At 41.7% G+C, this 15616-nt stretch overlaps 1 protein-coding gene across 1 annotated transcript in view; it reads right to left on the bottom strand.

Annotated features, from left to right (window-relative positions):
* The window catches only part of raraa (retinoic acid receptor, alpha a), a 137301-nt gene extending 124455 nt beyond the window's left edge, over positions 1–12846 (bottom strand). The window contains exon 1 of the mRNA XM_034859938.1: positions 12574–12846. The gene's annotated coding sequence lies outside the window, so the exon portion shown is untranslated. The remainder of the gene's footprint in view (positions 1–12573) is intronic.
* Positions 12847–15616: the final 2770 nt, after the last annotated feature.

Raw genomic sequence — 15616 nt, 5'->3', positions numbered from 1 at the left:
GATTGTAGAAAATCTGGGCCACTGTGTTGGTTGTGTGTAAAGAGTGCAACACTGGGCTGGGCTGGGCTGGGAGTTGTTTTTTTTCTATTTTCTTTTTTTTTCTTTCCTCTTTTAAATCCAACCAGCTCAGGCAAGGAGCCAGCTACCGACATTATCAGGTGGATTTCCAAAAGTACAAAAGCTCCTCTGCGATTCTTTACACTGCCAGTGGAAAAAAAGCTTAACAGAAACCCCATCCAGCATAGACACTTTGTGTGTGTGTGTGTGTGTGTGTGTGTGTGTGTGTGTGTGTGTGTGTGTGTGTGTGTGTGTGTGTGTGTGTGTGTGTGTGTGTGCATTTATAGCCTGTCCTTGGTATTTCAACTAAACTCATTTCTAGATTATTTCCCTGATAATCTCACACATTCTTCTATTTACTTATGTCTTCCATAAGGTCCCAAAAAAACGGCTGTGATATTAGTGGTGCAGAGGTCAAAACTAAAGCTGACAACATGGAGAAGAATGCATATATGTTATTGCTTACTGTATCTAAACACACTCATACAACATAAATGTTTCTCAAAAGCCAAATAACAGATATTTTAGGAAAGATAAATCCGGAAAGGGAAAGAATCTCACACTTGACTGCTAACAAGTAAAGGGCAGAGTTGACTCGCATGGTATCTGCTGGTGGACAAGCAATGTTGGAGAGAAAAACTACTGCCTGAGCAAGATAAAGGCTATCCACAGGGTACAGAGGCGAAGAGAGGACAGCAGGAAGGAGGAGGGTGATGGGCGACAAGACTTGACCCCTCAGGGTCAATAGGTGATTAGTAACATTTATCATACCTTTCCGAGCTGCTAAATGAGAAGCCATGCAGCTTCTCTCTGAAGAATTCACCCACATTTCGATGTCAAAGCCCGAACGAAGGCTGGGCGGCACTACCCGCAACCAGATGCCCTGTGTTTATGGCAAAGACAAATATTGGAATCCCTAAGTGGAAAAACATGCCATGCTGGCACACGGCAGTGGCAGTGAAACGTTACATCATTTTGACGATTTAATGAGCACAGCCTGGATCCGATCAAACGTTTAAATACCTGCCAATCCCAATATAAAAGCTTGTATTTCATGCTTCATGAAAGAGGCTAAAACATAAGTGTCATTGGATAGGAAAACAATGGTTGGAGGATGAAGGGGCTGCGGTTGGGGTTGAGGGGGAGGCACACAGCGCTGCCTAAGTCCTGATGAAACCCATGCAAGGTATCTGAACACAGGGAATCCATGGAGCCACAGCTCAGCCACACTGACATTCACATGGAAGAAATGACAAAGAAGCAATTGAGTGCCGGGGTCAGATTTGGCAAAGACATATCATAAAGCAGGCCACCCCCAGGGGACTGCCCTACAGTGGTCGAAGAAGCACGGCAGCTCTGCATTGTTTTGGTGCTCTGGACAAGTAGAGTTTGAGTGGGTATCCTGGGCCAGTGGCCAACTGAGACTGACAACACGCTGTTGTGCGGAAGGACAATTAGGCAACACTCACGCTACAGACATCTATCAAAGTGGAGATGACAGTCAATTTCACATATAAAACAAACACAGCCTTCTTGTTAGCCATTTCATAACGTGTGCATGGGCCAAAAACCCACAATGACTCTACTAGAAGTAAAATGCACAAACAAAACACAAATTAGAGATGGCATTTCAATTTCACATCCCACACCTCCAACGCACAGAAATTAACTGCTTTTCAGTTGCAAACCCAAGTTTCCAAGACTCTTGAGTGTTCAAAAAAGGCCTCTTGCTATAGTTTAAGAGGTGCTGTTGCAGCATCATACCAAAAAAAATGGATACGATTTCCAGAATCACGGACTCTACACATGAAAACTGACTTCTCTTATACACGCAAAAGCACACGGAATTTGCATTTATTTTGTTGACATATTAAATACATTTTTCAGTTTAATACAACAAGAGCCAAAGGGCATTGTTAAACATGTTGCCTAATGGCCATATGTCCGCAAGTTCACGTTGAGTTTGTTGTGTGGGAAAAACATGTCGAAGCGAGTGGCTCAAGATAAGCCAACAGTGGCAAAAAAATGAGTGACCTCTAAAAAGAGGGCTGAGCGATACCCCAACGACTACCATAAGTCTGGACAACAAGTGTTTTGTAAGTTTTGTCAACATACAATTGACTGAACTGTGAAGACATAACGACAATTTGAAATCAAAAGTCCATCTCAAGAACAAAGCTAAATCCCCGGTGGGCAAAGCCCTCCAGGTTACCATTGAGGCAACGACAACATCAATAGATGTTAGGCGTGAGTTTGTGTAAGATAATAATAATAATAATAATAGCTGACATACCGCTTGAGAAAATCTAAAAGGGCTAAAAATTACTCAGGAAACAAACTGAATTTGAAAAAGAAAAAAAACGGAATTTAAAAAATGAAACTGATTTCATAGGAACACCTGCAGGCAGGAATCCATGAAGATAATAGAGGTTCATTATAATCCAGGAAAGTACCCACAAAAACAATATAAAGCTGAAGTGAAATGAACAATTTCAACCAACAGCCTCATAGCATGCTCCTCCACTCTCGCTACACACCAGTAAGGACAGGTGTGGGTTAAACACAGAAAAGCCTACAAAGACTATTCAATAACCAAAAATACTTGTTATTTGATATTTAAATTCAGGTTTGAGCACATGGGTACTAGGGCTTGGCGATAGGGAGAAAATCAAATATCATGATATGTTTCACCAAGTACCTTGATATCAATGATATTGTAGTGCTGTGCTTTCACAAAATATTTACACAATGAGATTTTTGATAAAAATTATTAGTAATGTGTATAATGGCAAATAATAGAACAGTTACAACAGTCTGATATGTTCAGAAAATGACATCTCTTTACTGTAATGTAGCCTTTAAAACCAGGAAAAGACACCACTTATGTTATATTACGATACAATATCTATCAAAATCTATCTATTCTCATATCACGATATAATATTGATACATCGCCCAGCTCTAATGGGAACACAACTATTTTGATAGATCTACATCTAAACAATGTTACCCTTCATAGTGCTCCCTCAGTGCTCAGATGATAAACACACCTGTTTTCAATTTGTCACCTAACGAGCAGATGCCCTGCAACAACACTACCAGCTGAGCAAAGGAAACATTAAATAGACATTCTATCAGCGACACTGCTATTCTGCTGTTTGTTAAAGTTGACTGAAAAGGAACTGGTTAACACTAATACAGTAATTCCACACTTCGGTGGGGGGGCTGGATCACAAGGCAAGAGAAAGAGAAAAGCCGTTTCACATGTGCATAGGTGTAACAAAGGGCAACACGCCAAATGGTCTGCAAACTGTTTTCTCCTCTTCATTTTTCACATTCCTACTTCCACCCTTGTCTGTTTTCACTGCTAGATCCCACCAGACACCTCTGTATTGGGAGTGATAGAGAAACAATGTGAGAGACAGAAGGAGAGCAATCGAAATCAGCATCAAGGCATGAACAGAATATTTTCCGAGCCAACATTTTAAATTGATACAGAAGGAAAAGCCCAGGTGTTACTAATAACTTTAGCGATGGCTCAGTTCAGTTTTAGTGTCTCAGTAAGCCGTGTACCAGTGAGCCATGATGCACAATACCAGGAACTAGAACTGGCCAAACTAAATAGGATGCAGCCATTTAAATGTTATTAATTGTACCTGTGCTTTTCCTGCTCTGATGTGTCAAAAGGTCTGCAGTGAAAAGGTCTGTATCGGCCAGAACAGACATGGATTGATGGACTGACTCTTCTCACGCCTTACACACAGCCGGTATTCAACAGACACCAGGAACAATATCTCATCTGTAGCCTCTTTATTGATCTCATGTACCAAGTGATTACTTGCTTTTTGGAATGAGCAGAATGCTTGGTTCCCAGTATTTTTTCTCTAAATTCTCCCAAACAACATGTGACACAGAATGCAGTTATAAAACGCTTGGTTCCCAGTGTTGCTGCATGCAGCATTGTCAGGTGGCGTGCCCGTTGGAAGCGTTCTCAGGAACAACTCATCCAATGGTAAATTTTCCTCTCATTCAACCCTTCACATACACAGATGGGTGCAGAGGTGCCATGCAAGGAGCTGGCACTACGCGCCCGTAGGCTCGACAGAGAGAGGTGACTGTTGCGGGCGCAAGAGAAAAAAAGACCTTGCTCTCTGCAGCTAATACTAGTGTCGCTGGAGAAAGTCGCTAGATTTGTCAATAGTTGCTTTTGTTAAACCCGCCGCTGCTGCTGTACAGAAGCTCGAAGGCTCTCCGTTGGTAGCAGAGCCAGTGAACCGCAATCAGCCGTCTGGGGATGTAGCAACTCCCGGCCCGCAGCTGTACTGTGCTGCAGGAGACACACGCGCACACACACGCGCACACACACACACACACACACACACACACACACACACACACACACACACAAACATATACTAAGGGTGTGCAAAAAAATTTATTTGTATTTGAATCGTGATTCAAGCTCTACCGATTGAAAATCGAATTCCAAAAATCGATTCATATTTAGATTTTTTTATTGTATGTCTACTGCAATCACATGATATACCCAAGGGGAAATTCCAGGTCCCAGTAGCTTACAGACATCCCACACAACATACACATACATACATACATACATACATACAAACATAGGAAAAGTAACTACATTTACATACTGTGAATCGTTTTTGAATCAAAAATCAATATTGAATGGAATCATGAGGCTATGAGTGATTTACTGAAGTGATTTTACATTATACAAAGAAACAAACAACTAAAACAATCATTTGTATTAATAGGCATAGCTATTTGTTTGAGAAAAAAAATCAGTTATACACTAATAGTGTTCACAGTTATGAATGTAGTTGAATGTATTGATATAGAAGCCAGATGGAGTCTCATTCATTTTGTCCTTTTTTTTTTTTTTGCAATAACAATAAAAAAAATAAAACATGGCTGTAGCAATCTTAAATCAAGTGTGTTCCAGGCTGATCTGCAGGATGGGGATTGAGGCCATGAAGGTATTTTTTTTAATTGGATTATATAAAACTCAGTCTCTTTCTGATCCTTTGTTTGTCATAATCCATTGCACCACTTTAAACACTGGAACCTTTTCCTAAATGTGTTTTATCTCTACTGTACTTTAGAGCCTGTTTGCAGGTGGAAAAAAAGCCTCTGAAGTGCTGAATTTAAGCATCAGTATCTTGTTCATGCTGTGTATACGGAAACAATGTCTTGAGCTTGTTTATATCTTCCTGCCACAAAACATACACCCTTTTTCTCTATGGATTTCATACAAATCAATACAGGCAATACATTTGCATTGGAAACTGTAAGGAACTGTAAAGAAAGCAGCGACGCTGACTGTGTTTTTTTAATGCAAAGACATTGAACATATCTTATTATGTAGGAAAAGACATTCCTAAGCACAACTGTGGACAAAAACACAGCCAGATTGTGAATTGGCAATGGGCGCCAAGTTAAGCAGAAAGTGACTGAAAAAACTAGCTAATGTGTACAAATGAGAGGTTCTGCAGAAATCAGCCTGGGACATGAAGCAGAGTGGTGCAGAGAAGCCTCCTGGAACACACTCAACACATTTCACACAGGCAGGGTCTGGAAACAACACGCTTGGGGCTTCCACCTTCATTTAGATGAAAATGGACCTCCTCGAGAGGAAATAAAGCCATTTTTAACTCCCCCTTTCACTACAAGTCGGCCTCCTATAATGTGCCCAGTCAATGGACTGTGGGTTTATTCAACTGCAGGCAGCCCACAGCACAGCCATAAATAATGTAGGGCAGCTCACATGAAACCCTAATCACCATTGTGCTGTCACCCAACAGAGAAGATTGCTTGCTTAATTTACTGCGCCGCATCTGTCTCAGTTCTGCCCAATTTACTTTCACAATTTCAATTGGCAAGTACTCCAGGTATTTATCAATGTGATTTTCATCCAATGCCATGAATCAATTAGAAGGCAATGTTCATGTATAAAAGTCTGTGTGAGTGTGTGTTGGTGTAGACACGTGTGTGTGTGTGTATGTGTGACATGAAGAACAAACAAAAAAAGCAGCAGCTTGTGAAACAACAAAGGCTATCATCAACACTCAATAACCAGAGACTCATTATTGGCCATATACAGCGCACTTTATTACATTACTATGCCATTAGCATGCAGAAATTTGCATATTACAGTCACCTCTTTACAGAGGCTGTTGATCATAAATGGCAGCCATATGCTGCCTGGTGTGCCATATTACAAAATTATTACTGCGACACAAAAAGCCAAGAAGAATGGAAACTATTTTGGCACAAAATGAAGTACGAAACCAATCAAAGGATCTGCTGTTATTGATGGTGGCTCACTGACTGAATGAGTATAATTTACATCCTGGAGTTGTGCTTTCTCGTTAACAAACCTCTGCATGCTGAGGCCTAGTTTGCTGGGTGCATTTCTGAGATACTTTTCTCAAAAATAAAACATACTGTTCATGTATCTTCTTTATGTGTAAACTACCAAAACAACAACTGTGTGTTTAGCTTTTATAGGAAAAAAATACTAGAAGCTGAATTACTGCTTTATAAACCAACACAAAAGGTAAATGTAATTAGCCCCTAATGATATTTTGCTGCAGTGTTTGGGGGGGGGGGTATTGTGGCTAGACGTCCACTCCTCCAGCAGCAAACACAGAAATCCTGTCATCCGACGGGCTCTGTGCCGCAACATCTCAGTGTGACAGATATTTGGTGCGATGGCTCTTCTGCACTGTGATGACAGCCCATGGAGACAGAATAAGTAGCAGAGGCTCACTAGCTCCAGACTTGGCAGCAGAGCAGTATGACAACGATGCTATGAGCTGAGGCACTTATGACGCGCTAGCTGTTTGAGTTAGCAGCAGCATAGAGTGGTATCATCTTTGTTCAGGACCATTATCTCTACACCGTGGTGTTCACTTCACACTGATAAATGTGGCCTAGCAACTCGAGCTAAAGTGCAAGCAGCTGCAGCCACAGCAGCTGGGTTATACACTGTCAACTGCCACATACGCCCACACAGGAGGCACAATGGAGGGGATTTGTTCCACTGAAATCAGTGTTAAGATGCTTTGGTGTGTGTAGTGCTTTGAAACTGGACATGGCCACTGCGCAGGAGACTCCCATGTAATGGTCCCTATAAGTCACCACTACCGTGTTAGTAAAATAATAGATTATTGTTGTAACCTGGAGTACAACAGGTTACAATTGGGTTAAAACTGCAATAATTCTCAGGTTTCAGCTTCTCCAATGTGAATATGTTCAGCTTTTCTCTGTTTTTATCATGGTTTTGGGAGATAATGAAAGTAATCGTGAGTTTCACAGCAATGATCTGGAGCCATTCAGTGTGACGAGTCCAATCATTTGGTCTACTTTAACATTCTCTATCTGGCACCAGAGCAATCTTTTTAATATACATATTGTCTGCAATTCAAATTACCTACAACAAGAGTAAGACTAAAATTATACCAAGTAAATATGAAAATGCAAGGTTTTGTTCCTCTGTACAACAAACTAAAATCCCTTTCATGTTATACCTAATTACAGACACACACTTGGCACGGAGCAGTGCTGTTATTATCAAGGAGTGCTTAAGGACAGATTGGCTGGTCAGACATCTGTGTAAGTGACACCAGCTATCTGGCTAGCTGTCCCACTCAGGGCAGCAGAGGGTTAACTTGGCAGCTGAGCCGTACAGTGCAGCTCTAAAAGGAATATTAACAGCATGTCCCTCAGTGCCGACTGAGAGAGAGCAACAGGAAAAAGGAGGACGGAGAGAAAAGGAGAGTTTGAGAAAAGGCAAGGAGCAAAAGGGCGGGTGTGCGAATCCAATTTCCAGTGACAGTGCGCTCAGGATCACTGTTTCAGTGAAAGAACATATCATCTGTCAAAGTTAATGGCAATGTCCTGGGGAAAATGAAGGAAAATAGAATGGAGACCATTCATTAAGAATGTGGGGGATGGGGGGGGAGTGGGTGTCGAAGCCACCGGTCTACTCCACTGTCTCCACAGGGAAATATAAATATATACAAGCCATTATTTGTGCATTGACGAGGTTGCAGTGCAGCCACAATCAAGGACTGGTCCTCGTGCTACAGAGATAATATTAGCGCAGTCTATGGGCTCGAGCACAGAGCTATCACTGGGAATGAAGAGGTCGGCCTGGCCGCCTGGTGCGACGGCTGGCAGGCTAACTAACAGGCCCGGCCAGTCTGTCTCTCACTCAGAGCTGTGGATGTACTCAGAGGAAGCAATTGATACCATTGTTTTATGGAGAGGAGGGTGGAAGGGGGTTAAGACTTCAACAATAGCACTCTTTCACTCCAAATGTCAGCCGTCACGCCAGGAGACTGTCCGACTGGGCAGAGACACTTTAGCGAAAAAGCCGAGGTACAAAACGAGTGTGGAAAATAGTATGAAACCCTGTGATGAGGGCAATGGAACAGTGTGACATGGGCCAGAACATTCCCCTGCCAAATGGTTGAAATGCAATCTGAAACATGGGACAACAGGCTATGGGAAACTTTACAACGCAGATCATGTGAGATCATGTCAAACAGGAACACAAGGCTTTTGATATATCGTTGTTTAGTGTGTGTGTTGAGGATCTGTTAGTCTAAAAACAAGCAGTCCGGCTCTGCAAATAATTATGCCAATGATTTCAAGGTCTACCAAAACAAACGGTAGCTTGAAACGCATTCAAAATCAATAACCAGGATAATAGGTTATATGGGTCTTTAGCTCAGCCTCATTAGGAAAAAAGGAGACAAACGTGGCCTGATTCTTCAGGCGAATTAACATAGTGAGGAACTTAAAATATCACAACTGATGATCCACTCTGGGACATGTTATCATGAGACTATACAACAGAGAGATACAAAGTTCTCTCTCTGAGTGCTTTGATAACCCCACTGGCCTTGGACCTCTTTGAAAAGCTCACTCTGAAGGTTTGAGGTGAATATAAAGAGCAAGTTAAAGTGAGGTACCCTGCCACTTTAAGGCCGGGATGAAACCGAGTTATTCTACCACTCTGACCTAATTGCTCTCTTGCTCTCCCGACATGAACACTGGGAGCTGTGCACTCTGACACGTAAAGATTATTTAATACCATCAAAGCCATAAAAAGAGGAATAAAAACAGGCGGTGTAAAAGAGGGGGCTAGTTAACCATTGTGAGGCTGGCAGGGCCATGCAGTCCAAAAAGCTACGTGGAAAGCAGCGGAAAGAGAATCAGTATGCAAAAGCAGGCCCGTCTAACTGCCGCCGGCCGATGTGAGTGGAGCTCCCACATCCCGACATCACAGAGGCTCCAGAACTCCCCCTCCAATGAAATCCCACTCGGCTTCGCCTACACTCTCCTGGTATCGGCTCCCACCCTTCTTCTCTCCTGCTTTTCCCACACTCGCCCAAGTCCCTAAGGCAATGACTACGTCATTGGGCACCACTGCCAAACCACTGTAATATCCCAATTTATTTCTACTTATTCTAACAGAGTGTGGGCTTTTTTCATTTAGGTCAAGGCTGGTTTTATTAGGGTAAAACGGCACTGCTCGGTTCCACTGGATTGTTTCTCTATTAGGCCAAAGACTTCTGACAAAAGGCACTTTTAATGAATGGCAATATCAGCAAAATGGTAAACCAACACATGCACACATTTCCTATTTACAGTAAGTGAAACTTTAAATCAGCAGTGTGTTTTTTTTCCCTTTAACTGCTTCCAACTCCAGAAACAGAGCTACCACCAGTGTGTGGGTGGGACAGGGTAGAGGTGTTTACCGTTAGGCAAGCACTGGGTGACATCTCCAGGGTGCCCTGCCATTGTGGGGAGCATGTCTCATCTGTCAGTGCCTGATGAGTTTGTGCTGCACAGCCTCATGAGTCAGCCTGGCTCGTCAACAACAAGGGAGCAGGCTGCTGTGTACACCGCTACAGACAGAAGCAAACCAAATCACCTGACACACTGAGGGCTTTTTATTCAGGGAAAGCTAGGCCCAATGCCAAATGCAGCCAGTAATTATTTTCAATGATATTTCCTCTTCTGTTCTCTTAGCAAAAGCTGGCTAGATCTGGATTTTCACCCCCTACTATTGGTGGTTTATGTGTTATTTGTGAAGGATGCTATCTAGTGACTGAGATCAAAACGATTCTCAAGAATTAACAATGTGGTGACCTACTAAGCTGTGTAGATGACACCATTTATAACACCTAATAGTAATACGAGGAAGGAAAAACACACGTTGCCAGCTCTCTACCTTGCCATGCAATATGACAAATAGGTCACTCAAAATGTGTCAATTCAACATAGTCGATAATAGTTTAGCAATATCTATTAACTACATTAAAAAACAGCTAAATAGAATCAGCTGGCAGATTGAACTGCCCCATATTCTGCACACAAATGTACCCAAATGTGAACAATATAACCAACCTTTAATAACTCACTTTTCATTGCAGTGAAGTCATTGGTTCCATAGCTAATAAGCCAATCAATCAAACATGAAAAAGGAAACTGAAGGAGCTAGGACGCACTGACTCACTCCTACTGTGTTTTTAAAGAACAAAGAGGAAAAAAAGTTTTTTTCCAGTGTCATTCACACTTGACTTTACAATCTGCAGAGGAAGGAAAGGGACACTGCGAGGGAGTGGGGGATGTTACGGGGCAACGTGAGCGTGCCACTGCCCCCACGATGATGACACATTTAGTGGCATGTGAAGCCGAGGCGTGCAAGGCCTTAAACTGGCACTGTTCACACGAGGAGAGAACCAACTTCCCGTTGACGCTTGTCAGAGAGTGTTTGTATCACAAAAAACAACCACCTCGTGCTGCGTAACAGAACGCTACTGCATATTCACAAATCAGTACAACACTGGGAAGTTAAACATTTTAAAAAGATGCACGGTTAATATCTGGGTTCTTTAGTTTGACATATATTGTTGTGAGAAACAATAACATTTCTGCTCTAGGAGACAGCTTGAGAAAAAACATGTGACTAGAGCTGATGATTTGAGAATATTTCACCAAAACGTTCACACTATTTTAGATATTTATACATGAGATGAGCATGACATGGGACCAAGTAAATTTAAAAAAAACTTATAGCAAAGTTCAAAGCTTATTATCAAAATTATGATAAAATGTGACAGTTTGGAGGTCAGGTAAACAATCTTGGGTTTAGCCCAAGCCGTCACAATTACAGCGGTGGCACAACATTTAACTGTGAATCCCACAAAGAGAGGAGGTGACAAGGTGGGAAAGCCCTCAGCCACACCAAATGTTCCCCTGAGTGCCTCTAATGCATCTTGCTCTGAATGTCACAGGTTGTCACAGAAAAGGGCTTCTTCTTCTTCTTTCTTCTCCAGCCCCACCCCACAAAATAAATGTGTCTGCGCTCACACCGTGCCAAAGTGCACAGACTAAACAAGTTAAATAAATTAGACTCAAATGAAAAGGAAATATCTGGAAAGTACTTCTTACAGCTGTAAAAGGAGGGTAATGCACACTGTAATCTGTGGTTTAACAAGACACCATTTTACAAAATAACACTGCTGACTTTCTGATGCTCCAGGGTATGTAACTGACATACTATAACACCTCAAATTGCCACATTATCTTGCAAGGTGTAATCAGGGGTGTTAACAAATTAAGGGAGATATCCGTCAGTTTGCAGTGGCACTGAAGAGGTGGTTTTCAGAAGAATGCATGTGTGTTTTGGGTCATCAAGTTTGCAGCTCAGGATTAGAGCACATCAAAAGAATGCAGGCTGCTGTTGCCCCTCTGCTATGCCTGTTTACCCATTACAGCAGAGGAGAGAAAGTGGGCTCCTGATGTGATCGATATAAACAGCAAAGTGTACTATGCACTCATGCACAGTTTACCTCAAGCCTCTAGTAGCCCACAATGAAGCAATGGTGACCAAACTTAGCAACAGTAATACATATTTCGCCACATTCCGTTGTCCCGACGTTGCGAAAACAAGTGGGTACAGTCGCTCAGACACACATCATTGCATGTTTTTAACTCCACATGTCGGCACTTTTTTAAATGTCAGGCTAGATAGTTGGCATGTTGCCTATTATTAAATTGACTCGCGGAAACTGTCAGCGCTGAAATGTGTTCCAATGTCTTTACAAGCTAACGTTACATTGAGGACCGTTAGCTTTGCATGCTAGCCGCCCTAACAGACGTCGTGTCCACTAAATAAAATGTTGCTCGGACAAAAACAAATAGCTGTAGTTTCTTTTCTTTTGGCAGCCATGAATTACCGACTTGACAAGAGTTTCAGACTCCAATGAATCAGCCCGTTTCTGACAATGAACGGCGTTAAATATCTGTCACACTCGTGCAAATTATCACCGAGGCCATGCATGGCGCATTCAAAATTCTCCAGGTGAAAGGGCTAACAGTTTAATACGGTACCGAGTTAACCGCCTATAGAGGCTGAGACCTGCATGCGTGCTGTCAAATGATGACAAGCTGTCAATGGCAAGTGGATGTTAATACCTGGGACCTGTTGACTCCTCCTCCCGGTACCCTCGGTCTGCTGGTGGAAGTTCAGCCGCGCAGCTGTATTTCTCCGCGGTGGTACTCTTTTCAAAGTTTTCTGCCGACTCTTAATCTGCAAACGGTGGCTCTCACGAGCTCCGGGTGACTTAGCCCCCACCGGCAAACCGTAATGTACGTTAAGAGACGGCGAGCAGCTTTCAGAGAGCAGGCAAGTTTTGGCACAGCTTTCGCGAGAGCAACCATTACAGTCACGTTCTCTGGCTGTGAAATCCAACGCCAGCCCTGACCCCGCCCCTTTCCTTTTCTGGGGGCCAGTCCTCAAAAAGTGGAGGTCCTGCTCCCTCCAGATGTGTTCAGTGCTCTGCTGAAATGATGTGAAGCTACTTTTAAAGTACAGCATTCGTTTTGTGACATTTTAAGTGTGTTTCATCATTTCATAGCTCCTGTATGCTTCTGTGAATGCATAAAACCCCTTTTTTTATTAGCAGTCAGGCAGCCAAAGACTCATTTTTTTGAGTTGCAAAAGAACTAACTTTGTACATATAGGTTAAAGTCAGTGGTGTCTCCAGTGAATGTGTGATTATGTAAATTTTGATATTTTTTAAGGCAATGCAACCAAACACAGGCTTGCAACAGAGAGTGCAAGCCAAAGATACCAAATTACACATTTTACACAAGCCCCAAAATGTGGAATTTTGCCAAAACATTGATGAAAAAGTGTTTTACTTTTGCAAGGAAAATAAAGAATGTTGCATTCGGAATATAATGCTTTCATTATACGACCACTCAGATGAATATCTTACATGAGAACGTAGAGTATATGCTACACATTTCAGACTGTAATACATGGGCTTCACTCCCAAACTATATCTTTCATTAATAATGTACGATTTTTTTTCTTTATAGTACATTTACCTGCTTTGAAAGCCAATTTCAACTCTATTTCATTGTAATGGGACACCAGAGAAGTGGAGACTTTCTTCTGATTTTATTCAAATATGTATCATTTGTATAATATTTTAACAATCTGGCCTTTTCTCTACTGCGTGACTATACCTTCCTGTCCTGCTGAAAACACCCTTATTGTCTCTCAAATACCTTCAATCACAGACATAATACCCTTTTTCACACTCCATTTGGAAAGTCAGCTCCATCTGTTAAATCCAGCATTCCTGGGACCTCTCCGCCAGATCCCATGAACAGCTACAGCTCTTATGCCAAATTATACTTTTGTTTATAAGCAACCTAACAACTGACTCTGCATTTTACTTATATACTAAACCCTTCATCTAATTTTAAAAATGTTTGTACAATTTACATTTAATATTTAATTGCAATATATTATGTGATCTACTATTTGTATATTTATGTTTTTCCTCTTTTTTGTGATGGATGTCATAACTGTGTTCATGTTTTTAATTGTGCCTGCAAAGGAACTGCAAGTGAATATTAGCTCTCAGCTTTTTCACAGTTGATACAATTTACTGAACATGGCTCATTGAATAAATTAAATATGATCCAAATAAGCTCACAAACTGTGAAATTGTTTCTGTAATATGTAAGCAATTATTTAATACAAAAATAGTCGAGTCCATGTATATGCATGTGTACATAAGGACCTTTCATTTACTTTTTAATCAAACTGTATAATAATTGGTGGCAATCACTTAATTATTTACAGCTTCAAAAATGTGACGAGTTCTCACTTTTCTTATTTTGTAAATTAAAAACCCTATCGATTTTTTAACACAAAAAACAAAAATGGTCAATAGCAATTGATTATTTTAGACTTCAACTGAAGCTCTGGTAAAGTGTGATTTATCCTTTAATTTTCACCATGCAAATATTTGGTTAATCAAAAATACAAACATCAGTTTAAGCAATAGTTAAAATAACTCTTATGCAGCTTAATGTTCCCTTGTATACTCAAGTGTTTGTACTGTATGTGTGTGTGCACACAGGTGTGGATACAGTACTAGGTGCATCTGTTTGCGTGCAAAGGAGTTACGTGCCATGATAAAGCACAGGTTCTCTCCTGTCGGTCAGATGCAACTGCTACACTCAATAGCTTTCCACCCCAGGAAGCAAAGTTTTGTGACAGGTGGTAGATGTGAAACCCCTTGTCCTATATGATTGGACAAAATGGCACAAGACAGCTAGTGACATATTTTTCTCCATGTTTACCTTCTCAGTTGCTTTTCATCTTTTCCAGGGAGAACTGACAGTGCTATAGAGAAAGTGTGCGCGACAGCATCCTCCGTGTTTCCCCTTCTGCCTTTAAGGCTTTCTTATACAAAAGCTGTGAGTGGCACTAAGCCGTGTCAGTTGTCACACATCACCACACAAGTGAGGAATGCAGTGCTGGGGGGGAAGGTTGGTTGTGACATGGGACACACAGGCATGCAAGTAACCATGAACTGAGGGAGTCATCAAATGCTAAAAGTACTAGTGGAAGTAGCTGCTTTCATAACAGAATAGTTGAATAGATGGAACTGTCTTATTTCACTGCCATCTGACTGGTGGAAGTGGGGCCCAACATGTGTGTGTGTATAGCATGTGTTCATATGGACTGGATGGGCTCGCCCTTGTTCACTATAACTGCAACGTGGGGATTTGTATTGTGTAGCGTTGTGTTTCCTCTACATATCTCTAGGTTGGATAGTATGGCCTCTGGGGTCTCCTTAGCCCAGCTGCATCCTCCACTTGTACCCAGGTTTACACTGGAAGTTACTGGAGTTGAATTTTAATGGCTTACCAGCCCTAGTATAGCTCCCCGCTGCTCTGAGATACACATATAGACTGCATTTCAGCGTGTACTGTACAGCCATACGGACATATCAAGCATAGTGAAAAGACATGTGATGCATGTTCCATTTCATGCTTTACATAGCCTCCCTGTTAGCAAACCTTCAGATTGTCAAGCTTAACACAGTGGTTTGGAAGGCATTAGATTTGTGTCTGAGCTACTGTACAGAAAGACAAAAAATCTGAATCTGGACAAGCTTCAAAGATCCAAGATTTCTAATGCTGCCTTCTCAAT

This window comes from Etheostoma cragini, chromosome 21 (assembly GCF_013103735.1).
Source record: "Etheostoma cragini isolate CJK2018 chromosome 21, CSU_Ecrag_1.0, whole genome shotgun sequence".
Classification (NCBI taxonomy): Eukaryota; Metazoa; Chordata; class Actinopteri; order Perciformes; family Percidae; genus Etheostoma; species Etheostoma cragini.
The sequence above is the reverse complement of the archived record's forward strand: the minus strand, read 5'-3'. Positions and strand labels throughout refer to the sequence as shown.